This window comes from Ixodes scapularis, unplaced genomic scaffold (assembly GCF_016920785.2).
Source record: "Ixodes scapularis isolate PalLabHiFi unplaced genomic scaffold, ASM1692078v2 PGA_scaffold10__122_contigs__length_95168666, whole genome shotgun sequence".
In the NCBI taxonomy this organism is placed as follows: domain Eukaryota; kingdom Metazoa; phylum Arthropoda; class Arachnida; order Ixodida; family Ixodidae; genus Ixodes; species Ixodes scapularis.
Window position 1 is genome coordinate 37,745,190 of NW_024609836.1, and position 25,529 is coordinate 37,770,718.

At 46.3% G+C, this 25,529-nt stretch overlaps 1 protein-coding gene and 1 pseudogene across 1 annotated transcript in view; one reads left to right on the plus strand and one right to left on the minus strand.

The window, feature by feature from the left end:
• Positions 1–25,529, minus strand: part of LOC120835976 (indolethylamine N-methyltransferase) — a 173,153-nt gene that overhangs the window by 108,215 nt on the left and 39,409 nt on the right. The window lies entirely within an intron of this gene.
• On the plus strand, positions 22,555–23,903 carry LOC120839762 (annotated as a pseudogene).

The window sequence follows — 25,529 nt, forward strand, 5'->3', positions numbered from 1 at the left end:
TCTAGGGGCTGACCAGCTACATAACTTAGGCAACAGTATTACCAGAGAACCAGTATTTTTAGAGGTTTGTGCAGTTAATTTACAGGCAACAGAAATATCACAGAACTTGTATTTTTACTGGTTTGCATGGCTAATATACAGGCAACAGAAATATCCCAGAGCCTGTATTTTTACTGGTTTGCATTGGTAATATACAGGCAACAGAAATATCAAGACCTGTATTTTTACAGGCTTGTGCAGAACAGAAAACTTTGAATTTAAGGAGCTTTCAGTTTTTTTTTCTCGCAGAAACAGAAATTTTGTGAAATCACAAACTTTAAAACAGACTTTCTTGAGGAAAGTACATAAAAACAGAAAACAGGAAAAAGGCAAAGGTAGGTAAAAAAGTGGACATGTTTTTTCTGTAGTTTTCAGAAAATATTTTTTACACTGTAGCCTTCATGCGCGCTTTACTTAGGGCAAGGCCATCCTAAGCAAAGTGTGCTCACGAGGAATATCGCCACTCTTTATTGCAGCTTCAACAATATTTATTTCCGAATCGCCATAAATTAAGGCACTAAATTCGCGTAATCTCAAATTGATTTGTGCTATTTTCGTTTCCCAGCTGATGCCGCCAGGATGTTTGGCTACGGCAGCTACTGTTGCATAGACTGGTGCGGAAACAATGGAAGAACGCGCAAGAAGCCAGGAACAAAGTTCTTCCGAGTTCCACGAGACGGCAGGTTGTCCTTTGTTTTAACGACGTGCTGGGTGCATAGTTCTAATGAAAAGCGGAGAGAAAGCTGAATGTTTAATAAAACCTCGTTTCAAATCTTACATGTGCTTTACTTCTGTTAGTACTGAATTTAGTTTTAAAACATTCCATTCCATGATAACCGGACTGTGGTGGACTTGCCTCCCAGCTCTACAAGGCAAACTGAATTACAACTTCGTTGCTACGTGGTGAATTAACATGACACGCAAGGGAAGCACAACTCTGTGTTTTTTTTTATTGAGACTGCAAGATTTTTAATGTTTCTATAAATGAGCACGGCACTAAAACTAGCTAATGCCCATTGTCAGCACTGGTATAAAACTACCCAACTCCTAAAAAAGTTACACTTTTTATAGCATTGCATACCTTTTAACAAGTCTGTAAAATAGTGTATGTGTGCAGTCAATAAATAAATACAACCTTCTGAAGCACTATTACCATTGTGGTCAAATATTTTATTTTGAACAAAGAGACAGAATAAAAAATAATGAACTTCACTAGATCTTGCAGGTCAAAAGAGTGGCTGAAGTATGCCAAAAGAGTCGACCCTTTGCGAAAACCGTCCAGTGAGCTACATGCCAAGTATTTCGTCTGCAGCAGTCACTTCACAGCGCATGACTTCATGGACCCTGGGCGAACAAAGCTAATGAAAACCGCTCTGCCTTCAGTTCACCCATCGACACATTCAGATACTGAGAGAGGTATATACGAGAAGTATATATTACTTGTGTAAAACTTTATTTAAACACAAGGCTGCTTCTACGGCTTCACAACCTAACTTCTAATAGACGAAACTCTTCCAGACTCCATGGAAGCGACAGCCCCACCGTGCGGCGCAGACCCCATGGGACTACAGCCCCATCATGCAGTGCAACGTCCAGCTTCCGGCCCAAAGAACCATCAACCGCTGCCCATGGTGTTAGGTTCAAAGACCTCTGGCTTGTTGTTTTAGGGGGATTTTGGTGGGGTTGGACCGGGCAAGGAGTGCGGGCCTTGACATGTTTATGAGACCCGGACGCGACGACAGTTAACGAATTCCGAGGAAACCCGATCTCTAGCACCGGGATTGGAAACGTGGGGAGTCGGCGACAACCACCACCGGGTCAGAACGACACGGCGGGGGGTGCGGAGCGACCCAGCGAGGTGACAAGTGATGCTGACTAGACGCCCGGGAGAGTGGGGACGATTCCTGGAATTTTGAGGGCGCGCGGGAAAGAGAAAGGCAGTCTACGCTGAGCATCGGAGGGGGCAAGACGCCACAAAAACTCCGAGAGGCCTCGCGTAGCTCAGATCTAAACCCAGTCTGTGAATGTATGCAAATAAACCAGATATATATATATATATATATATATATTCCAGGGTGTCGAACCGGAACCGAACCGAACCGAAAACCGAAACCAAACCGGTATTTTTTCCGGAACTGAACCCGAACCGTTATATTCTTATCGCGATGAACCCGAACCGGAACTGAACCGGAAAAAAAAAATAACGGTTACCGGCTCATGTCAAAACGGCTCGGCCACGCGCTGTTGACAATGAATGTGCTATCAATGCCATTTGTTTTTTAAGTGCCGTCAACTGACACACACCTCGCTTACATATTTTTCTTCTCCACTCAGTCTTAGGAATATAAACGCTGCATCCATGAATCTTGACAAACGCTGCATCCATGAATCTTGACATAGGAACCAGTATTGCGCCGGTCGCGGCTTGCACAGAAAAAAAAAAAAAAATTAAAAAGCTGTGCAAAAAAAAAAAAAAAAATCGCGTCACGGGATTTCATTTTCCTACAATCTCGTAAATCCTAAATGCTGCTGTGTGCTCATTTCATAACACGTTTTTAGAACGCGCGAGTTCTTGAAGCTTGCTTCCATCGGAATGAGAAAAGAAAAGACTGTGGAGTTTGATAATAATGCATCCGGTTTCGTATAGGTACTTAGAAGCTAACATATTTGTGAGACAGCGAACTTTTATATTAACATTTATCCTATTACGTCCTTCTGGCGTTGCGTTCGGTGAAGTGTTTTTCATATTCCGTATCTTGTTTAATGAAAACTTCTTTAAGGGTCTAATTTGAGTTACCGAAGGCTAGTTCAAATAAAGAAAGCTGTATTTTCTCCCCACTGTTCCTTCAATTGCTTACACGCCGAGGTGGCGGGATAGTTAGCGAGTTCTACTTGTAAGTGGGTTTGTAAGGAGGTCGCGGATTTTACAGCTACTGCGTCGGACCCAATTAGATGAAGTCCGAATGCGTAAACGTCAGTGAGGTAACCTTTGAGTGCACATAAAGAAACCATTCCTGGTAGAAACCCCTGAGCCTTACACTACGATATATTTCCCTTTTCGTATGTGCTGATTTCAGATGTTTTATTTGTAATTTATTTTGATGTTGCGATTTGTCATTTATAATTTCCGAACCGGTTTGCGAACCGGTTCAGCGCCCCGAACCTGTTCGCGAACCGGTTCGCGGATTGAATTAATGGAACCGGAACTGAACCGGAACAAAATAAATTTACCTGAACCTGAACCGTAACCGAACCCGTATTTTTTTCGGTTCGACACACTGATATATTCGTTAACTTCCACTAAATGTGTCTCTGTATGTCAACGTCTCCGTCGGCCAAAGCGCAATCTCGGGCGGTTGCCTTCATCACATCTGCGGCAACCCCCACGAACGGAACATAAATCACGGTGAGGAAGGACTTGTGTTGGAAACAACAGCTTGCGTCTAATAGGCAAACTCTTCCAGACTCCATGGAAGTGACAGCCCCGCCGTGCGGCGCAGACCCCATGGAGGCTACAGTCCCATCGTGCAGTTCGTCCTTAAAGTTCTGACCGGTGACACCGTCCACATGGTCCTCCTCTGAACCAGTTGGAGCTTGTAATTGTCCTATTTTTTTGTTCACCCGTGTGCCCATATTCTACTACTCGTATAACTAAAATTCATGTGTGTCAAGGTGGATAGTAGTTTGTCTACTTCTCTGGTGATGGGCTTTTCATGCAAAACCTGTAATGTACCTTATGTACTGTATTGTCAAGGCATAGGGTGAAAATTTATAAATTTAGCCAACATAGCTTTAAACGCCCAGTTTCCTATGATTTCTAATTGTCTGTAGTTTAGGGGCATATTATCTACTTGCAGATTATGTCAGTGTAAGGTAATGTTGGCTGTGCTGGTTATAAGCAGAACTACTTACCTGCTTTGATTTCATAATTTTTTTTAGCCGTTTCAGGTACTTCTACGCCTCCTCTGCGCAGTTTTGAGTCGAGACCGAAGGACATCATAAAGCGTCTCCAGGCCAAGGTTTCAAAGTACCAGAAGACCATTGCAAGGCTGCGCAAGCAAGAGAAGAATATGCCTCGATCAGCTTCGAAAGCTCTCGACATCATTCGCCCTCACGTGACAGACGAGGTATTTCACCTACTGTCAAGCCATGTTAAAATAATATCCAAGGGCAAGAGAAAACGATTCCCGTTATGGTTGAAAAAGTTTGCTCTTCACCTCAACTTCCGTGGGCCGTGGGCATACCGTTTTTTTTTTTTTTTTTGTCTGACTATCTCACTTTTCCTAGTCAGGGCACACGAAGAAGATGGCTGTCAGATGGCGAAATGACACCTGGAATTATACCAGGCAGCCATTATGTCATCCATATTTACAAAAACACAATCATGGAGTAAGCGCGATTGCGTCTGCGCTCTCATCTTCTATGAGATAGTGTTAAAAAAAACTTGTCACATGACATGTCACAAGATGTTCAGGGATTTACGGATGATTGCTGCGAACGAACCTCAACGTTTGCCGACAATGCCCTGGTTATCCTTCTCTCCGGAGTTTCTCGGAGATGGGTTCAATGTGTCGCCTATACGATTGGGCACACGTCTACGCCATTTACCGTAGTCCGGAGCCTGTTGGTCTCGATCACTGAGCAGTTGCAAGACATTGGAATTACAGTTAAAGCTGTAATATGTGATCAAGGGGCTTCCAATGTAAGCTCAGCAAAGCAGCTTGGTGTCTCTGTGGCACAGCCCTTTTTTTCTAAAAAGTGAATGCGTTTACTTCATTTACGATGCTCCACATTCAGTCAAGACAACTGGGAACAACCTGCAAGCCCACAGGCTTCATATCGAAAATGAGTTTGTGGACTGGGCAGATATTGCGAAACTGTACCACTCCACACACGAGATGCGACTGCGGTTGGCGCCAAAGTTAACCGAAAGACATATCTACCAGAAACCTTTCAGTAATACGAAGGTTAAGCGGGCGACCCAGGTATTGAGTGCTTCAGTGTGCGTCGCGCTTTTAGCTCTTATCTATGCGAAACAGCTGCCTGAAGCAGCCATGCCAACTGCTTATTTTTGTGATCGCATGGACAAGCTGTTTGATTGTTTGAATAGCTCCAGTCCAGAGGAAACGGAGCAAAAGTTGCGCCATGCTATTCAAAAAGGGCAGCCGGATTTAGTTGAATTTCTCAGACAACAGCTTCCATGGATTGCGTCTTGGAAGTTAAAAGGCAAACGCCAGCCACATGCCATCATTGGGTGGCAAACTGCTATCAAAGTCGTCTTGCTGCTGTGGGAAGATGTTTAGCAGAATTCAACTTTGAGTTTCTCGTCACGCGTCGACTGCAATAAGACCCACTTCAACATATGTTTGGACACATAAGACAAAAGAAGGGATGCAACTCGAATCCCAATGTGCCACATTTCATATCTGGGCTGAAACACATTGGGATTCAGAAGCTCCTCACACTGTCAACGAAGGGAAATGTTGAGGTGGATGAAACGGGCCTCCTCCAGGAGTTGTCGCCGTTTTCACTTAGTAGCGAGTCACTCGTGGATGTAGTGCAACATGTCCCACAGGACGACTTTCCATCTTTGGACAACGTCACCAAGTTGGCAGCCCATGAGGAGTCCCATGTTATTGACAACTCTGCCACTTATTACGTTGCTGGCTTCCTCGTTAAAATGTTTCTTGAGAAGGCTGCAGAAGGTTGTCCTTGTCCTGACTTGCTTAGGGATGAGCACAGTAACCTTGATGAACCACATCAGTCTTTCATAATGCTTAAAGTGTACCACGTCCCAGGCAAGCTCTTCGGCAACTTGACTGTGCCATCAAGCGCAGCTTTCACACTTGTTCAGCAGCTCGAGTCACACTTTCTATTATTGAAAGTGTAGCGCACCTCCGAAGTGTTTGTGAGTCATTGTACATAACTCTCTCACGTTTTGGTGATTTTAATTTTTGCACTCCAGAGTATCGTGCACGGTTTTTAAAAATGTTTTGCAGGATTCGATTGTGCTGGCATGTCCGTTTCGTAAATAGAAACTCGGATAAAGTTCGCTTTCATTCTTGCGTCTTTGGTGTATAGCTTGAAAATTTCAGTAGGTAGAACTTCATTCTGGAGGTGTGTTTCAGCCTTTATGTTGCATTTTATAAGATGCAAAAGTAAAATTAATTTTATTGGGATTTTATTGGGTTGTGCAGAGGCCCATTTAGCTGGCAGGATTTTATTGGGCCGCTGAGTGCGCTCCCTGCCAGCTAAATGAGCCGTTGGGGTCTATGTAAGTGTCCGGTTTTTACCTTGAGTAGATTACTCTATGCCTTAACCTCCTGCAGGAGCAGCACTACGGGTCTCATCCCTGCCGGGTAGCGGAGAAGAAACTTAGCCTTCTTGCAGGCGAAGTTTCTGCGATTCCATTGCAGAAACCACGCTGCCCCTTCCCGGGTCGTCGTAAGTTGTGTCTTAGATTGTGTGTTGGTGTTCGTCATGGCAGCGTTTCATGAGTCTGACTTCTTAGGAGCTGTTGGAGTAGTTCTCTTGCTCTGCCGAGAACAACCACCTCGTTGGCCGAGAACAATATGGCGAGCGGTATTCAGATGAAGGAGGCTTTGCTGTTTGAGTTGTTAAATGAATTCGAATCCGATAGTGCCGAGAGCGAAGCGAGGAACTGCTGGGCCCGATTAGGCACAAGCGTATTTCACGTCCCAAAATTTTAGATTACGTTGATAACGTTATTGACTGCTACTCCGAGAAGGAGGTAAGTTACAAAGCGCGATGCTAAGTCGCCTGCTTCTCGTATTCCTGTTTTTACCAGATTTGTAGTGAAGTCGTATAAACTATCGAAGGGCATACATGTTGCCTTGAGTGAAGCTGTGAGCGTGCTTATTAGAAACACCAAATATGTAATTCGTTTAAAAACTTGAGAGAGTAAGCACTGCAAGTAAGTTTCGAGCGGTATAGCCATAAACATCGCTCCTCTCGTACTTGGGCGCCCAAGCTTTCGCAGTGCTTTTATCTGAGACTAATTTTACAAGAACCACTCATTTCATTATTTCATTTTAAGCAAGCCTTCAACTTGATTCCGCCAAGTAGAAGCCCCTAAAAAAATCTTGCAGGCGACGCGCTTACCCGCGTCGCCAGTAACATGCGTAGCTGAAAACTCCCGAGTTATGTATTTAATTAAAATTGCTTGCCGTCTTTACTACCCCAAAGGGGAAATGACGTTCCGTCACACCACCATCATACATACATAATGGTAGTCTGCCTCAATCCTTTTTACAAAACCTGTCTCATAGTAGGGACTTCACCTGCTTGGATTGGAAGGTGAGCTTGAAACGTGAAAAAGTTGCCTATAAAAAGTTGTAAACATGTGCGAGTTCACATGCCCGGCAAGCAAATTTAATGTATCTGCCCACCATATAAGCATAACAGCCAAGCCCATTGATCCTTCAGTTTACTAAAGCCTACGTTTTGGAGGGGTGATTTTCTTTTTTTCTTCACTGTTTTCTAGTTCAGAAGAAACTTCCGCTTGAATCGGAACATCTGTTACGACCTCATCAATTATTTTTGCCAGTCAGATCATTTTCCGCACAACGAAGTAAAAAATAGACGCCCACAGAAAACACCTGAAAAACACTCTCATTCTTGTGGTGAGTGGTATGAGATGTATATCTCTTATTTAGTGCATTCAATATATCTCTGCCTGCCAAAGGCAAAAGTTTTTGCATGACAATTTCAGACAGTGGAAGGTTAATTTGCGTAGAATGGCATCTAGTGATTAAACACCCCCAAAACCAGGGGTCTTTAGCGTGCATCACCTGTAGTGATTACGCGACCGCATGCTAGTGCGATGAGTGGGGATCGAAGCTAGGAATGATCTCTGGGAACACTAGTATACAGGATAGAGCAGCCGATAGAGAGAATTTGGCATACAAAGCATCTTTGTAGTATGTTGAATACTCTATCTTTCAGCTCCACAAAAGGTGATTCTGAAATAATCTTGATAGGTCACAAGTACCCACTGGTCCAGCGGTTAACTTTTCCGGTTATAACCGAATTTCGACAATGAGTTTGGCATACTTTTATCATATGCTTTCCAGTTTAAAATGCTGTGCCATCATGATGTCCTACATAAAAGGACATCACTGTTATTATAGCTTTGCAGGCAATAAAGCCTGATGCGGGATGTGGGCTGGAGGTTTAACCTTTTGGAGAGTAGCCTCTTTCGGATGATAAATCGAGTGACGGGCTTCCTGGGCAGTATTGCTGCAGCACAGATCCACGTCCCAACCAAGCAAAGTGAAAAAAGGGCAGCCGCTGAAGACTTCAAAGTGGTAAGCATCTAGATAGAGCCTTGTGTGGATAGCGGTCGGCTTCCCATTTTTAAAAATGTTTGGATCTGGGCAAAATTTCTAAAGGCCGAAACATTCTTTTGTGATTATGTATGAGGAATTAATGCATTAATGGAAGTGTCATGTAAAACAAAACAGGTAAAAAAATACTGGAAAGGGGCTGTTATCTCAGACAAGCTACAGGGCTACCAGCAGCATTGGAGCATCCCAAAAAGCTCAAGGGATTAGCCCGCTGTTTAAATTGAGACAAAATGAAGTTCACTTCGACTAGTCCTCGAATAAGTTTGTGGTCATAAAACTGCTGTCGAAATTTGGCACAGGGACAAAAAGTGCCAATGTTGATGGTGAAAGGCACCAGGCACTACACAGTCATCGCTCGTGAACGTGAGTTTTAGCTATTCTTCTTCGAAAGCTGAACAGCTAAGCACAGTAGATCTGGCAAACTCACATTGGGTCCGTGTCGTTCTGTGTTTTGTCCCTCGTCCGTACATCCAGTCTTGGGATTACAACTATGCTCAATTTACACCAGCTAGCCTGCAACCTTAACATTGCTTCACATTGAGAACTTGCACATAATGTGGCTTTGCCATCTGGGTTGACTATGTGACGGGCCGTGCAAGGTATCATGAGGAGCTATGTGCAGCATTACAAGTTTTTCACAGTTTCAGAGACTTTAGCATCGGGAAAGGGGGGAAGGGGGGGGGGGGGGGGGTTAGCAGGGTCCTATAAATCTATCCAATGATTTTATGTGCTCCCTTACATTGTGTAAATGTGAAAAACCCTTGTTTTATTTCTCAACTTTTCACTGTCTTTCTAGATGACTGGCTTCCCAGGGGCTCTTGGATGTGTTGATGCCACAGATATTTCAGTGCGGTGCCCTGTAGGAAAGATCAGGTCTACTTATGTGAATAGACATAACCAGATCTCGATACTCCTGCAAGGCATCTGCGATGTGCGCAAGAAGTTTATTGAAATATGTACGGGGCCACCAGGAAAATCAATGATTCTAGACTTCTTAGGCTCTCATTTATAGATCCACAGCTACCTGAACTTTGTATGGGGGGTGCCACATCCTTGAGGACTCAGCCCACCAGGTTAGGGTGCACCTCATGACCCCTCTCCGCGACTATGGAAACCTAAGCGAACGTCAAACCAGCTTCAATGCGAATCTTTGTGGCAGTAGGGTGTGCACTGAGAATACATTTGGCATTTTGAAACAAAAGATTCGCCCGCTGAAGTGCCTTAAGTTGTGGACTGTAGACAAAATGGCAAATGTTATCATGTCTTGGTGTGTCCTGCACAATCTTTGCATGGACAATGGTGACAGTGACATTGATGACAGTGATGAGGAAGAAGAGCAAGATGAGAGCGAGGTTGAGGAGGACTCTACTCCAACAACAAGGAGAGGAAAAGCGGGATCAACTGTGTAGGCTTGTAACGTAAAACATAACGAGTGTTATGGCATAAGCATGTTGATATACTTATGCATACAGACATGCATATCTTTGTTAAGCCAAGGTTCACGACAGCGCTGCTTTGACTTCGGCTATCTCGTTCAGTTTGTTGCAACACGGCAATGCGACAAAGAGCTGAAACGTTTGTGGTGTGTGGTGCGGTGCCCTTGGAGGTAGAAACCCACACAAACGCGGAAAGCAAATTGGTAGTTGTGGGGTTGCGTTTCAACAGGTTTAGTCCCGTCGTCGTCAGCCAATCCGGTCTGGCTGGTCCGGGAGGACGCAGCGAGCGCCTTTAAAAGTAAATCTTTCTTCAATCCGTTTCAAAATGTGGAAGATTCCCGACGCATACAGTGAGTAAAAGGGTGCGGGCGTTTTCAACAAAATTACGTCGTTTTAATTAAACAATGGACTCCGGATCGTGGTCCTAAATCTTCCGTTTTTATGCTTCGTGTTGTTAGACTGCATTTGCACAGCGACGTGTTTGCACGACGCACACCTCTCGAGTGATGATTCGGTCCTGGAAACAACCGGTTATACAGAATTTCAGGGAAACTTAAGTCACCACCGATATTTTCCTGTAAATCTTATGCGAGTTTGTTGCGCCCATAATGCGGAGTGAATAAATTTGGGCAAGATTTCTGACCTGCCCAGAAATGCATGAACCAAGACCATATTTTATGTAGTGAACATAGTGCTTTTTCTTTATTTTGGGAAGAGGCGTTGGTGCATTTATTATGCTACAATCGCTTGAGAGTTAAGTAATTTGGGAGAGCGAGCAAGCTTTCCCAACTTTGTCTCTTTTCTCCCTGGCAGTGCCTCTAGTTTAAAGTTGCAGTTTCAGTAGACATACCTACTAGCAGGTACAAACTGCCCTAAAGCAGGTAAAAGACTGGGAAGTCAGGACGGTGCGGACTCCGTGTTTCGCGCTTTTCGCAATGTGCTTTTGCGAGATGTGCGGAATATGCAAAATGATTTTGTTATGCCCGTCGTTGGCGTCTCTCCAGCAGAACGAATAAGATGACCTACAAAGGCGCAATCACAAGCCAAGATTTATAACAGTGTGTTTGCTCCGGTGGTCCATGTGGTTGTAGTTTGCCCTGCTCTCTGCAACACCCTGTCATGACAAAGAGCTGGGACGTTCACGGTTTGTGCTGGGCTCACGGAGATCCCGAACTCCGAAACTGAAACCAGATCAGCGAGATAACTGCCTTGTGCACTCCGAAATGACGGAAACAATAAGCTGTAAAAAGCACGTTTTTAGGGTTTCGAGCCAAGTAAACAACCCAAATATAATTGAACTTCGTTGTTTGTATGCTGGAGGACATATTAACATACGAATACAGTCTCTTTCCAAAGCGAAAATAAAAGTAACACTCAGTCCACCGCATATGGCAGCAACTTCTTTCGCAGGAAAACCTATACTGGCAACGCAAGCAGTTTTCATGTGGCCGCCACCGCGTTGCGCCGCGTTCCTTTTCCCTCTTTCATCCCCCCCCCCCCCCCCCCACACACACACACACAAGCCAAAAACCCTGCTGCTCTCAACAGCACACGTTCGTATCTATTTCTATTAATAATTGCTTCGAACGTCTGCGCGTGCTCAGAAAGCATGGTAAGAAATCGTTTTAAAGAAAGAAAAAAAGAAAATCGTCGTACAAAAAAAGAAAAAAAAATAAAAAAAAAAGTCCCGAGCTCATTCGGAGCAGAGTAGCGCAATCGAGAACGCCATCTCTCGGCGACTGGCGGCGAACGCCCGAGGGTTCCAACTCCGGTCAGAAATGCATGGGGAACGTGAGAAAATCACCGTTTCTTGAATATTTTTGGGATGTACGGAACGACAATAATTTTTGACATTATAAAGGAACAGTTTACGATAATTTGCGCTAAGTTCTGTGCAATGTAATAACTTAATTCTTTTTTAAAAATCGCCTGAGCGGCATCATGCAGCAGACGACGCGGCAACGCCACACCGTTCACGTGACCCGCTCCGACCAATCCATAAAGTCCATCTCCCCTGCGTAAAACAATCGTCTGCTTCAAACGCCATTGCCTTGGAAATTGGCTTTTCAAACTTTTCACACGCATCCATTATTATTAAAATTTTGTTAAAGTGTTTAGTGCTTTACTAATTTCACGACAGACTAGTTTTGAAAAGTGTAAACTCGGCGTCTGTTTTTAATCAGCCGTGTTGCTTCGATCTCCATGAATTCTCCCATAGGGCGGTCCGCCTCCTGGAACCCTGAGTACCACGTGACTCGAGCCGAGCTGCTCTGTCGGCCATGTTGTCGGCGAAACACGCGGATCAAAGGATTGCGCTACTTTGCTCGGTAGGAGCTATATAGTGCTCTAGTCCCGATACACGAGGAACACACTCCGGCCCCCTCAACAAACCTGGAGGTACAGATGAAGTCGCGATTTTAACCAGTTAACGAATGGACGTAACGTAGTAATAATTCACAATATTTTTGTGTTTACGTCATGTATTGGCCGTAAAGTGCAACATTCCAGAATGTTGCGTAGGTTACACAAGACGCAAATTTACCTTTTATTTGCGTCGGGCGTAACTTTCATTTCTATTCTGAGTTCCGTCAGACGTAACTTGAAACCTTGGGGTAAAGTTTTGTCGGACGTAACTTTCGTTTCTATTTCGAGTTCCGTCGGACTTAACTAAATTTTTTCATATTGGGTTACATCAGAATTAACTCGAAACCTTTAGTAAAGTTATGTCGGACTTCACATTAATTTGTATATCGCGTTCTGTCGGACGTAACGCTAGACACTGCGCTCTTTCGTTTCGTATTGTTTTCCCAAACCAGACAGATTTCTGAGGAAGATATTTACTTTCAAGACCAGATCAAGTAATGCCATTTCTTACCTTCTTGTATTTGCCATAAATGATCTGCTGACAGCAGGACACTGTGGGACAGGGTGCCATCAGTTATTACTGAGATCATTGCCTTTTGAAAGCAACGGCACGACAGCGAGGGTGTTGACGGGTTGAAAAAACGCGATGGTTTGCACTTGATCACGTGGTTCAGAGCTTCGCATGCCACAGTGTAGATAGCCCTTGTTAAGGGGTGTCTAAACAGGACACTACAAAACGCACGACTCCGACAAATCGTGATAATTGAAGCGGGCTTGAAGCGGGCGCCTCCGCTTCAATTTTTACGATTTGTCGGAGTCGTGCGTTTTGTAGTGTCCTGTTTAAACACCCCCTTACACGGGCACACTTAACTGCAGTTAGGCCAAGCCACAGTTATCGCACAATACTTCCGGACAACATTCTCTAACTCTGCAGTCAAAGCTATGGGCGAACGTGCACTCGAGCACCTTGAGCACCCATCAAAGCAGTGCTCTAGTGCCCTTCACTAATTCTGAAGCTGTTTGAGAGTATAGTGCCGTAACTGTGGTGCCGTTGTAACAAGCTTCAGGCCTGTTCACACATGCACGGCCATGACACATGCAGCGGAGCGTTACAAGCATAGCGCTGACCTCGCGCTAAGCACGTGCCGACGGGAGCGTTCACCAGCTTTGTATCGCACCGTTATAACTGTTGCTCATGGCAGACGATAAGTACCTGACGGCACGTAAGTAGCGCTACATCAGCGCTTCGCTGCATGTGAGAACCGGCCTTTAGTTAACCACGGTTAAGGGTGCCCGTGTAACAGGAGTATTAGAGTCGGCTTGTCGAAAGGCACGTTAGGGGATAGAACAGGGACCACTTGCCACTTGAAAGGAAGGCCGGTTGTTCTCCTCCCTCACGCGAGCTCTTCATTTTCCCTAGTTTATCGAAATCACCGATCAGTTGGAAAAGCTAATTTAGCGCGAAATCAGCAATCAATGTCTAGAAAAGATTAGGATAGCCCCGAAGCTTCATCCATCGACTATTTGCCTACTACGCGATGAGAAATTTAACTGGCCACAACAAACTCTCAACAGTGCGACAACCCAAGGAGCCGAATGCGACTACCGCCACGGCGCACACAAGGCACTGCAACGCCACCACCTGCTGCTACAAAACCGAAGAAGACGCAGGAAGGAAGCAGGACGCCCCTATTACGACGTCCCGTTGGTATAAAAAAACCCAGATCAGGAGCTACAGCATCCAAGATGGCACTAACGGCCAACGCTTTTGAATTCGAGCCCGCCGCAATCTTGCCGGAGGACTCGCAAAGAGACCACGCTGCCCGAACTCCTCTGACGTCACGCGCCTCAGGAGATAGGGAAACCGAACACACACCCTTCTCTCCTCGGTGCCGCGGACTCACCAACCGTACCAACGTAGCGCGAGGAACCTTCCATCGCCATGCTTCCCATGGGGACGATGAACGAGGTACCATGGCCAAACACAGACATCGGCCGAGCGTCTAGACCCCTCTACACTGACATCCAACAGTTTTAGCTACCTCGGCCAAGACGCCTCCGAAGAAGAGCCGACCATCGAGAGAACAGCGCCGACCAAACAGACTTCCCCAGGTAAGTGTCAACCAACCAATCACGCATCTGCCGAGTTCCTCACACAGGACAGCTTCCAGCTAGTAAGCCCCCGTGAATTGCAGAGGGTACCAGCAAAAATGAAACTGAGAGACTGTACACCTAGCCTTTTCAATCCTCGCTGGCAAAAAGACAATTAGAACTACCAAAGAAAAGCAAAATCACACAAGAAATCAGTAGCAGGTTTAACAAAAATGTAATCCCAAACATTCGCCTCAATTCTACAAAAAATATCGCAGCAGTTGACATACCTTACATCGAAACAAAAGACAAGCCTCTACTCATTACCAAACTGGACAAAATAGAGTTATATTCATTATCCTGCCACGCCAGCAAATGCCTCCGTGGGAACGGTGCACCAGATAACCAGCGAACACTCCCTGCAAGTCGTTCGAACCATGCTACAGTCAAGACACACCATCCTGGACATCACTCGGAAAGGACAGGGCACATCGGTCTCGGTTGTCTTTCAGGGCCCGAATGCTCCTGACCATGTAACGTTGGGCCCAGAGTGGTACAAAGTTTACCCAAGCAGGGGACGGAAACCTAAATGCCAAGTGTCCTACAACTGCAACCAGCAGGCAACCATAGAAGAACCGCCGTTTGCGTTGACATCTCGACAACAGTCGCAAAAGGAAGACAACATAAGGACGTGGAGGCCCACCTTTGCAGCAGCGTATCCGCCGGCCGACGCAGTATATCTACAGTTGACACTCAAACAAGGCTGCCCGCGGTGCGCGCCGCCTGCAACGTCAGCGACAGCCCTCGGCACAAGGACACCGCAGCAAACCAACGCCGAAAAGGGAGATCACTCTCCAAGCTCTAGCTCACCTGGATTCGGAGAGACAGGGACAAACCGCGGCAACCACCATCGTTAAGCCAGGGACACAATCAGCACTCCAAGCGCAGCAACCTACGCGGAAGTACGACACCCAGAAGATGGGACACAAGCAGAAAATCCGTGCCGTCACCTTACGAGTGTTCCCAACTGCGAAGAGGAATGACAGGGGGCCAACACATCGAGCCCTTCAGCTTGCCAGAACCACCCATCCGTAAGGCAGGGTTCTCGTAGAATCGCGACCTACATTGTGACAACGTGAACATGCGCTGAGCAGACTCAGTTCGACGGAGAGCAAAAATCTCGCAGTGCGACTGAGGCACCTCGGGAAAAAAGCCGAAGCCGCTCCACAACCAGGTCCAACTACTGGGTAAACCATCTGGTTCAATGTGCTTCTGAGGTTGTTGCGTTCTTAGTATGCAACATAGACGGAGGGACGGTAGGCTAGGAGCGGTCGGTGGTGTTTAACACGAGCAACGGGATTTGCTCCCTCGTGATCGTTCAGGGTGCAACTCTGAAAAAGTTCAAGTAGAAAACATACAGATGCCAAAGACTTGCTGAGAGAAGTGCAAGTGACGAAAGCCAGCATGGGACTGGGAGAAGTGCAGGACCTTGATGAACTGCTTCGCACGAAGTGTAAACACTGGACATTTGGACGCAAAATATTCAGTTTGAAGTGCACTGGCACTGTTCAGAGCCAGAACAGCAGATGTGTGCAGTGTAAATATCTGTACAAGCTGCTGCTGAATGAACTTTTGCGCAAGAAGAGGAGTGTCAGATACTCTGTCCAAGCAACAGCTCACAAGATACGGATCAAGACGCTCAAGCTTACAAGAGTAAAAGAAACAGTTGCTGCCATGAAAAAAAAAAAAAAAAAAAATGGCAGAAGTGAAAATGAAAAATGCACCAACCCTGGATGAAGAATTTCAGCACTTGCCCAGCATGCCGCAACAGCAGGTGAGAGCTTGCCTTCAGGCATCCAAGCGTAAAAGTACATAAGGAATGAGATTCACAGGTGAATGGGCACTCCAGTGCATCATAATGTGGATGAAGAACCATCGTCTTTACGAGCACCTTTGCAAACAAAAGACGATGGTCCTGCAACACACATACACTCGTACATACAGGGGTGGGTTTGGCCTCAACGTAAACATGTTCTGTTGCCTTGTTGAGAAAATGAAAATTTATTGACACCTCCATGTGCCACGGCGGGTTGTTCATTGATGAGATTAAGCTTTCTGAGCACCGGAGTGTAGGATAAGTTGCCCAGCTTGAAGGTTTGTGGACTTGGCCGACTACACCACCGAGAAACAAAAGCCCCTGATGTACGACCATGGGCTGGTTCTGCTGTTTCAGCCGTTTGGTAGAAAGTGGGATTAGACCTTGGGCATCTTTGAGTCCCGATCTAATGTAAAAGCCGAAATGCTTGCACGTATCATAGTAGATGCTATTTTGATTACTGAGAGAACTCGGCTTTTCATTGACTTTATGACGTGACACTACTGCATAGAACAGACGTATGTGGAAAATATTTGGAATTAAAGCAACATCATGAAGGGTCATCTGCAAGACGTGGCATCTTGCAGACCCAAGCAGAAAGCTGCACTTCATTTCGGACATTCTGTACCTGGTGAAGGCTCGAGAAAATGGTCGCAGGGTTTTGCACACCAGAAGGACAAGTCCTAGTGGAGCACATTGAAGAAGCCTGGAAGTGTGATAACAAAAAGCTCACACCACTGAGAGCCAGGCTGCGCGTCACAAAGCCGGTGCTACACCAGAACGGATTTGAGAAAATGAGCGTCAGCCACGCTATCTGCCTATACAGGAACGAGGTAGTTCGGGGCCTTTACCTGTACAAGGAAGAGGTAGAGTGCAGGTTTGGTACCACAACAACAACAGAGTGCATTATCAAGCAAATGAGAGCTTATCAGTGTTATAACAGCCGCTGCAGCAAGGAGGCCCTAAGGCGTGGGTCAAGAAAGGAGGCTGTACTGCGAAAATTTCTCGACTATAGTCTGTTGCAACTGAAGAAGGGAGGGCGATAAAAATGACCAAACGAGAGAAAACCTGCCGCGCAAGTACAGACAAGCACTTGGTGCGTTGCTTTACCTTGTCGGAGTTACAAGACCGGAGTTGGCTTTTGCCACCACTTACACGAGTCAGTTCAACGACCATCCCACAGAAGAGCACTGGAGTGGCATAAAGCACATCCTTCGCTATGTGAAGCAAACAAAGAATTATGCGCTAATCTACAAAAGAACTGGGAAGTGTGTGCAGGCCTTTTGCGATGCAGATTGAGCTAGAGACAAGGCTGACAGGAAGTCATTCAGCGGTTATGTGTTCACGCTAGCTGGCGCTGCAATTTCCTGGAGTAGCAGGAAACAACAAAGCACTGCACTGTCAACCGTCGAAGCAGAGTATGTGGCCATGTGTCGTGCTACAAAGGAAGTTACGTGGCTACAGAACTTCATAAATGAGCTTGGTGCGCGTAAGTTCCTACAGGAACCACAGGTCTCGCTGGTAGACAACCAAGGTGCAATTGCGCTGGCAAAAAATCAAGTCACATCAGAGAGAAGCAAGCACATCGATCGGAAGCACTTTTTACTGAGAGAAAACGTAGAAGAGGGAAAGCTGCGATTCCAGTATGTCGAATCGTCGAGTAACTCTGCAGACCTCTTCACCAAGGCCTTGAATGGACGGCCTGAGGCATAGTGAACGTTTGGGTGTCAAGAATGTAGACGTGGCAACAGTCCATTAAGAGGGAGTCTTAGTAGTGTAATGAACCGTTACCAGATGGCACCACGAATCCAGTGCTAAGGTCGCGCAGTCGTTCCCTTTTTGTCTGTTTTCCCCCCTTCTTCGCTTAATAAACAAGATGGCAGCTTGACAGCTGTATGTCGTTTCTTCATCGCAAATCCATTCAATCCGCGTCCCAGAAATGTGGTCACTCTGCGCACTTAAGATAAACAAACAATGTAAACGTTAACATTAAACGATGACAAAGCAAGTCATTATCGTCATTTGCTTGCAACACATGACAATAAAAATCTTCCGCTCCGATCTCGCTTCAGACTGACTCATCTAAAAAAAGAAACAAGTACTTGGGTGGCTGCTGCGGGCAAGGCTCTGTGATCAGCCCACGATTTGAAAAACAGAGGTGCAAATACCAAACTAACATACTGCATTGGTTGAAGAAAATCAAAATTTCGGGCTAGGATTTCATTTTGACATAAGAAAAAGTGTTGCATAGGAGTTCACAGCGCAAAATGAATGGATCGCAACAACGTGCAGACGACAGCGCAGACACAGAACGGGCTGATCGGGCTGCTGATCACAGCACCACCGCGGCGTCATAACGCAGCGCGGCGGCCTTGCCTCCTCTGACCGTCACACCTCTCCCTTCCAGCTACCATACCATGCTGACAGAAAGCAGGTCGCAACCTCCCTGTGTGCCTATCAAGCTTTAGGCGCTTTATCGGTTTTTTCAAGGACAGTTTACGCGCTCCAGAGCGTGGCTGATTATGCCAACACACTGCTGTGGCCCTGTCGGCATGCAGTATGGATACACTGACGAATCCGGATGGAAGGTAGTATGTATATCAGACCGTCTGCTGCCGCGGCCGTTTGGCTAACGTCAGACATTCGCATGCATTTGCTTAATGGGGTTAATATATTGGCTTTTCATTTTACTGCTTGGCGTTTTCTTTCCTATTGCTGTTAGATATGTTTAACCCGCAGGTAAACGAGCATTGGTTACACATGGCGAATCTGGTGCTGTTTAAAAAGCCTCACGATTTTGCATACCCTACATTGTCATTTCATTTTAGCTTTACATTGCATTCCTCAAAATTAACAAAATTTGCGCGAAAAAAAAAACAAAAGACGTAGTGTTGCAGACGTGTTTTTTTTTAAATATTTTTATGTTACTGAAACATTCACTAATACCATGTTACTTTATGCTACCATGCAGTATTTCGATAGCACCGCATTTAGTTCTCTTAAGGGCATCTTTTTTATGCAAGTTTAGTGGGCTAGACGCTTTGTGGACTCCAAAAATGATTTGCGGGCATATCATGGTGAGAGCTCTTTGTTTCTGGTTTCATACCTAACAAGCTGGCTAGAAAGATTATTTCGTCAGCCGGCAATGGGAAACGGAACCACGTTACTTGCATTTGCCATGCCACTTTTTCATGCAGAGCGAGCGGGCCGAAGAAAAAACATTTCTTCAACATGGAGAGCGCACACACTGTTGCCAGTGGCGCACAGAGTTGTCCTGTTTTCCGAAAGGGTTCTATTATTATTAAATCAACTCCGTAAGTGTGACGTCATAGGTCCAAACAGACCGTTGCTAGGGTCCTTGTTATAGACAAATACACGTGGCTAAATTTTGCTACGAAAACCGACCGTTAAAAAATCACGACTAGGATTTAAACTTCCAAAAATCACAGATATAGAAAGCTTGAATGCCATATATGCTTCGACAGAAGTGTGCCGGTAATCGCTTGTTTCTGAAATATTTACGACTGCAACTTCCGGTCCTCAAGATACCTGCAGCAGACGACGAATGCAAGTATGCCGTCTGCCACATTCCGGCCGGCCAAGCCGGTGCTTGAATCGTGCGAACAAACACGATATTCTGATATTGCATTTGTTTGAAATACATGAGTTTGAGGCACCTATAAGAATTCATAGTAGGGTACGATGCAAAATATGGTTTATTGAAAGTCCGGGCGTCGATTGAGACCGCCTGCCAAGAGGTCGCATTACACCTGTGAGAAAAGCACTTTAGGCGATCGGTTGAGATCCTAAATTTTGTTTGCGGACTCGTGCTATGGGAGGGTGCTTCGTACCTGGTCGAGACCATCGTGTAAAGAAAGATTCTTGCAGTTTCTTTAGATTTCTGCAAAACCCCAAAGCGCGAAAGAACAGTATAAAAACATACGGTGAGTGCATGTAGCAATGGCAAACAGTTGCTTTGATGTAAAAAAAAGCAACAAACCAACAGAGAACACGTAAAAGCCACATTCTCCTTGGTCATAATGTCTTAAAATATGGCGCTGTATTTATATATTACTCCTATAATATTGATAGAGTAGTTGCATGCAAGTAGTAGTGAGTAAAATCCAGCTCAAACTTGCAGTACTCTTACACTGATATGGTAAAACAGCGTTGAGAAGTATGCCTATGTCCTTGCGCTATCCGGTTGTTTTGTTTATGTTTCTATAGCTACCTTTGGTGATGTTTTTTCAATGTACTCTTCATACGTTCTCCTGTTCGAACTAGCTTTTTAATTTAGTATTTAGTACAAGCATCAATAATAAGAATAATAAATGACTTGCCTTGATGGCGTATGATTGTTTCTCATGCTGGCCTGCACTATGCCGGTAATGCACTTCAGGTTGTCATCGTAAGTGAATTGCATGACGTGGTTTGGTTTTACGGCATTCTCACCCCTCAAAGCTAAACTGGGTTTCTCACAGAAAAAAACGCACATTGCGGAGGCTTCTACGGCCATGGCGATGCACTTGCTTTTGTCGCTCGTTTACTGACGCAATTCAATAAAGACGACCGCTGCAACAGAGGCCAGCAAATCTATCGTGTCGTCTGCCACAAAAGCAAAGTGGAATGTAATACTTCAGAAATGGCTTTTATCGTTGCAATAGCACACTGAGACAAGAACATCTTCATAATTAGATATCAAGAGGTTAGGCTGCTTACAAAAAATTATTTACTTCTAAGCAAAAACCTAACCTCACGTGGAGTCTCCATGCATTAGTCCATAGCAACGTCCCTAGCAACGGTTTGTTTGAACTCACACCATGTTGTGACATAGTCACTTACGGGGTCAATGTGGGTCCGGTACTTCTGTGACCGCAAGTTTACAGGTGGCAATAATACTAATGGTGTTGAATCGCATGACGACTAAAATTCAGAATGTCTTGGAGTTTATGAAAGAACTGCATGAAGCACTGCAGGAAATTCTGAAAAAGTAAAAAAGCATGGTTTACAGGAGCATGGTCACAAGACCATACTCGTAAGACATGTTACTCTTACTCCCACCAAGCAACTTAAGGTGTACAAAAGCAGTGTGCCGAAGTTCTTACCTCTAATGCATGCATATCAGTGAGTGAGGAGTGGGCAAAGACACAAGACGACCCTCCAGATATCAGAATGCTATCTTTGCGAACCTGTAAATTTTCATCCAGGCGTAATGATGTCTGGCACAAAGTTTCTTTTGAGAATCAGTCGTGCAGCTGCACCATGTACTCAAGAATAGGACTATTGTGTCGACGTTTGCTGAGTCACTATGTGAAGTTCAACCGGAAGCCATTCTTGGAGAGCGGTGAACAAGCAGAGGTTCATGTGTTACCAGCCTGAGTCTTTTAGCAGCCCCGTAAAAAGACACTTCGAAGCTGGCAACTAAAAAAAAACAAAAAAACATTAAACAATGCTGTCGCAAGCAAACTTGGCCGACCCCCAGCCTGCAAGCTCTGTCAAGTGCAACTGTTGCCCCCAAGGAGAACAACATTGGAGTCCCACAGGGAGCTGTGCTGTCGCCCACACTTTTTAACATCGTCATGGCGCCCCTGCTCTGGAGACTCCATAAGGTTCAACTGCTGAACGCAACGGCATATGCCGACGACGTCACGATATGGACCCATGAAGGTACGCCGGACAACCAGAAGGTCGCACTGCAAGAAGGACTGGACACCATTGCTGATTTTTTTAAGGAAGTGGGCCTGTTCCCTTCGCCAGAGAAGACAAAGTACACTGTCTTTGGAAAAGGTCGGGAACAAACAGACCTTGCGCTCACATTCGCTGGAGACCCGATAGCAAAGGAAGACTCTATTAAAGTCCTCGGGGTCAACTTCGGCTACGCTATCGACAACACTACCAAATGGCTCACCGAGATTAGGCACAAGTGGAAGCAAGGCCTCAACTTAGTGAGGAGAATCTCCCATAGGCTCGGCGGAGCTGGGGAGAAAACGGCACGGAAACTGGTGACGGCCACGTTGGTCTCGAAAGTCACGTATGCGGCACGATTCTACAAGCTAACAAAGGGCCACAAAAACCAATTCAAGACCATGCTCAATGACGCGAGACGCGCCATTCTAGGGCTACCGAGAAACACGAAGAAAGAAAAGCTTCACAAATGCGTCTATTTGACAGAAATTGAAGATCTTCTAGGGCAATAGGAAGATGCACAGATGGCGCGGCTGCATCACACAGAAGGCAGGGCGATCGCTAAGTTCATGGACATCACTCTCCCTGAGCTCCCTCCCCTCCCCCAAGCTAGGCCACCATGGGAGATGGTCTGCATCTCCCATGGTGCAGACCACCTCGGTATGGGACCATGGGAGATGGTCCCATACCCAGAAGAATGCACCCGAAGAAGAACAAAGAGAGACGTCAAGAATTTGTAAAACAACACATAGCTGAGGTCAAGACGTTTAAAACAGACGCCAACAACACCATAGCGTACGTCGACGGGGCGGCGGGCCCTTGGGGTTGGACAGCGGCAGCGGTATTCTACCAAGGCAGCGGTGACCAGCCCTTCGACGTCATAGCGGGTTCGGGCCGCGACGCCATGAACACGCCAGACTAAGTAGAAGAAAGGGCCATCCTAATGGCACTAGTCAACTATGAGGGTATCCCCAACAAGAGAAGAAACCTCATAGTTTACACAGACTCGCAAGAGGCGGTCAAAAAATGAAAGCCGTTTACAAATCCCTGTAACGCCGAATTAAAGCGCAGCTCTTGAGGAGGAGTAGGGAAGGGTACTGAGGGGGCACGTCACCTGCGGGTAGTCACGTGACTACCCGCAGGTACTGAGGGGGGTCACGTGATCTCGGGGGAGGGGGGTCACGTGATCTCGGGTGGGGGGGTTACGTGACCTGGGGGATCACGTGGCCTGGGGGGGTCACGTGACCTCGGGGGGGGGGGGGGGTCACGTGACCCCCCCTTGGTTACGCCGACGCCGCTCAAGCTGGAAACGGGCCCCTAAGAGCTGCGCTCTAAAACTTGACTAAACACAAGGCAACCTCTAGCCCCACTATCAATCTCGTCTTTCAAACGGCGCCGAGACTCCTCCGGAATCACGGTACGAGAATCAGCATTCGCTGGATCCCGGGACATGAAGAAATCCCCGGCAACATGGTGGCTCACGCAGCGGCACAGCACGAGATGAGAATTTCATCACTGCCGTCCCGGCTCGCGCCTGACTGCGATGATACCCCACAACAAGCCCAGAAACATGAAGAGGAGCCCTACGATCCCACGGAGGAGCTCCGGAGAGCCTGGAGGGCGTGCAAGAAAGCATTACAAGAAACCTGGGAACCGGAGGTGTACCCCATCCCAGACAAGGTTTTTAAGAGAAGGGAGATGGCGCTGCTTCGGTGTATTCGCACTGGGGGTGCGGTCACGCCAAGACTCCAATGCCACATTACCGTCTCCCAGTTACGTAAGACACAGCCTTATGCGGTCCCCCCGGACCCGAGGTGCCAAAGATGCAAAGATCTCGAGGCCCTTCCCAACCTGGAACACATCCTATGGGAATGCAAGGCCCTCGATTCGCCCAGGGCAGAAGCCATCGAGAAGTTCCCAGCAGACCATCGGCCACAAAGATTAACGGACTGGAAGTATCCCATGGGCGACTCCCAACGATGGACGGAGATTCTCCGGTCTCTCCTGGACTATGTGTCCAAGGGAGAGTTGGCGTCCTCTCTTTAAGCTTCCTCCATATGTTCCATCACACCATCACCTCTCACCTCATAATCATACAAGAATGAAGTTGCCAAGTTCATGAACCACCGCAACGCGAAGATTTCCCTTTCAAGTGAAAGGCAAACTAACTCTCCGTAATTCTTGATTTCAATAAACGTATTCTGATCTGATCTGAAGTGCAACTGTGTACATTGTTTTTTTTTAGAGCGCAGCTTTTAGGGGCCCGTTCCCGGCTTGAGCGGCGTCGGCGTCGCCGTAACCAAGGTCATCCCAAGGTCACGTGACCCCTCCCAAGGTCATCTCAAGGTCACGTGACTCCATGTGACCCCCTGAAGGTCACGTGACCCCAAGGTCACGTGACCTTGGGGGTCACGTGGGGTCATCTTGGGATCACGTGACCCCCAAGGTCACGTGACCCCTCGCGGTCACGTGACCCCAAGATGACCCCACGTGACCCTTTGAAGGTCACGTGACCCCCAAGGTCACGTGACCCCTCCCAAGGTCATCTCAAGGTCACGTGACCCCAAGGTGACCCCCACGTGACCCCCCAGGTCACGTGACCCCTCTGAGGTCACGTGACCCCCCGAGGTCACGTGACCCGCAAGGTCACGTGACCCCCTGAGGTCACGTGGGGGTCACCTTGGGGGTCACGTGACCTTGAGGTGACCCCCATGTGACACCCAAGGTCACGTGACCCCCAGGTCACGCCTCCCCGAGGTCACGTGACCCCCCTCCCCGAAGTCACGTGACACCCCCCCCCTCCCGAGGTCACGTGACCCCCCCCCCGGAGCATATTAAAGAATGAGGGGAGGAGGAGAAGGAGGTGGGGTCTACCCTCCCCTCGGTACCCTTCACTCCTCCTCCTCAAGAGCTGCACTCCAATTCGGCGTTACAGGGATTTGTAAATGGCTTTCACTTTTTTTCCCCTTCCATAGTGAAAATCGATGTTTGGAGCATAGGGCATGGTTCAATTTAGATTAATAAATGCCCTTAATCTCTGAACAAAAAAAAATTTCCACATACTTTGGCAGGAACTGTTTGGTGGGATTTTATTGTCTCTTACAGTAGTAGTCGAACCTCGTTATTACAAACACTGATACAGCGAATTATGTGATATAGCGAAGTAGATACGAAGCTTGGTTGTGAATAGGTACTTTCTTTCAATATGAGTTATACTCTTTGCAAAATTATAGCGCAAAGGACTAGGACAGGAAGGAACAGGAAAACAGAACAGTGTCCATTGTTCCTTCTTGACAGAGTCTTTTTCACTATAATTTTGCAATTCGTTACCAACTATCCCAACAGTTAATTTTAATTCAGTTCTACTCTTATAACGACACAGGAACTCCATAACTCGTCGTAATATTGGCTACAGCGAAGCAATTTCTATTCGGTGCGCGGTGCAAAACTTGTAATCTAGCAGCAAAATTTTCATAAACTTAAAAAAGCAACGAACGCAATACAGTAGACGCGCGCTAAACGAAACTCGCATAAACGAAAACAACTCTCAAGTGAAACACATATAAAAAAATATTTGGTTTCCTATAAAATAAGTACTAAGTTGTGCTCGAGAATCAAAACACCATCTTCTGGGCAACACAAATAAACGAAACCGAAACTGAGCTTCCAATT